The sequence below is a fragment of the Olea europaea genome, chromosome 20 (assembly GCF_002742605.1).
Source record: "Olea europaea var. sylvestris chromosome 20, O_europaea_v1, whole genome shotgun sequence".
In the NCBI taxonomy this organism is placed as follows: domain Eukaryota; kingdom Viridiplantae; phylum Streptophyta; class Magnoliopsida; order Lamiales; family Oleaceae; genus Olea; species Olea europaea.
This window is the reverse complement of record NC_036256.1, coordinates 135,072-137,867: the sequence shown is the minus strand read 5'-3', so window position 1 is coordinate 137,867 and position 2,796 is coordinate 135,072.

Here is a 2,796-nt window from a genome sequence, read left to right as displayed (position 1 = left end):
GCCATCCCTACACTCTAGCCTCTATCATAATCTTTACTTGGATTGAAAAGAATATAGTGGAATACAAGAAAATAAAAATCAAAGAGAATATACACTAACATTATTTAGAACAATCGGTGATGTTGCATTAGATAACATTGGACAAATATAGGTGTTTCTTAGTTGTTTATGGATATTTTAAAAACATATTTGTTATATTAAATGGAACTCGATATGATAGTTGACAAGTTTTGATATGATAGTTGACAAGTTTATATCTGGCTAAAGTATAAAAATTAATTAATAAGTGGATCTCTTGAAAAGTATGTCTCAATTTACATTTTGAACTAGTTATTGAGTAATTTTAAGCTTAATCAAGAAATGAAATTACTCATTTACTAAGCTCACTGCACTCATTGAATCTCTGTTTCTTCTTAAGCATGGATAATTTTCAAAGCCAAAAAAAAAAAATAATAATAAATAAAAATAAATAAATGATTGGTCACATGACCCACCAGGCACCACCATGGTTACCCGTTTGGTACATAGACTTTACGCTTTGACATCTTCTAGTGTATTTTAAAACAAATTGAAAGAATTTTAGTTGAAATTATGTATATGCATAAATAGAGTATGATTAATATATTGTGAGCACTAGGTATAGATGTCGTTAGCATATTTCATTGTTTTTCTTATTTATATTATTGCCTTGCATTTTATTTGTTTAGTGGTTAATATATATTTATTGAAAGATTTGGGACTTAAGGTGCAATATATTTAATTTATTACAATGGACCCCCAAATGTCAGGCCCAATTCAACTTCATGGACCTTAAAATATCACATTCCGAAACAAGCCCAATTCTCATTAAAGAGATTCAGCCCAAAAAAACCCAATTCAAATCCGGGGTATTTCCGTCAGTTCGAGAAACTTCGTTAGGGTTTCTGAGATCGAGATGGAGTATGCATATGAACCCTGCCAACCCCATGTCAACGGAGATAGCATTTGCATTTTTAGCCAGCTATACACTGGAAACCCTCAGCAGAAGCTCAGGTGAAGTAAAAATGGCGACTGCGCCAAGGACACTCTCTACGAAGGAGGCCGACATACAGATGATGTTAGCAGCTGAAGTCCATCTCGGCACTAAAAACTGTGACTTCCAAATGGAACGTTACGTGTTCAAGCGCCGGAATGACGGTAAGTTATTTGAAACGATTTTTCTTGGTTCAGTTGATGTTTACTGGTTGCTTGCTGTGATTATTTGTATCGATTTTATTTGATGATATTTGGCTAAGTGTGTTATGTTATTGGGAATCTACATTTTTTTTTTTAAATTCTTATATCTTTCAGATGTATATTGTCGAATTAGTTGAAATTAAAAGGCGGAACATGTAAATTTAAGTGATTTATTGGTCCTTTATAATGCCAATTTGTAATCAAATATATGAAACAAATTTCTTTTTGTTCGTATTCACTGTTACTTAGTTCGTATTAATTTCAGTTGACGTCTCGTCTGTTTAGTAGTTTGTAAAAGTTAGTTTATCCATGTCCTTAATATTTATTCATAGAGCAACCAAAAATTTACACTGGGAAATCGTTTCTATTTTTTCCAATGTTATGAAAACCGGACCGGACCGGCCGGTTCAACGGAAAAAATGGGGAACCAGATGGATAACCGTTTCAGTTGATGCTTAAAACCCGTAGGTATTGGAACAGGCTTGAAAACCAGAAAGCCGGACGCTCCAACCAAATACCAGAGACCCAGTTGCAGTTTACCGAGTTTCCCTGTTGATTTTGAAATGGAAAATAAAATAAAAAGTTGAAAAGAATACGGAATCTAATCTGGTACTGGTCATTCATCTACTTTCTCCCGTTTATATTAAGCTCATCGATGCAAGACCGTCTTCTTCTCTGTAAATACCCAAAAATCTGAAAATAAACTCTAAAAATGGAAGAAGAAAGAATCTGTAAATGTGCGCCGTATTCTGTTCTTTGTTGGTTTGGTAGGGATGTAATGAGGAATAGTTCATTATGTAGGGTTTTTTTGGGCCCATTTAGTTTTGTTTATATGTAACCTGTTTTGTTTATATTGTACATTTAGTTGCATTTGGGCTTAATGTGATATGGGTATTAAAGTAATAATTAGAAATTAAATAATCAATATTAAAAATACTCTTTTACTTGATAAATAGAAATATAGAACATATATTAATATATGAATTTTTTAATTTAATTATATTAATTTCGGTTTTTTCTGGTTCAACCCTCTGACCCTTGACCCATTCACTTTTCTAGGTCAATTCCCGGGTCGGTTTTCAAAACATTAATTTTTTCCACAGTTTTTCTATGCAATGGATAAATATTATTACTCTTAATGGGACGGAATATATGCTTACACATTGTTATACGCTGGAATCTGCGTTTGGCTGTTTGTTCCAATGGATGATGTTTTCTAATTTCAGTTGCCTAGTTAATTTTTTATACTAACTGCAGTGAGTTTTTGGCAACGGATAGCTATCTTTTCAAATTAAGTTTCTTTATGTTATTTTATTACCCGGAGACTGAATTATGACATTTGAACATTAGGTTTTCTAGTTTGAGTTTTTCTTGTTATTAAATAAAAAAGAAATTGTTACTAATTTGCTTATTGTTGTCAGTTTCAATTTCATATTTTTTTTTTGTATTAGGATTTTGGGGAGTATTTAGTATTCATATTCCAGTGTCTTTTTCAGTCGTTGCTAGTGATTTTTGTTTTCTGTTCATCTGTGTAGGAATTTATATCATTAACCTTGGAAAAACATGGGAAAAGCTTATGAT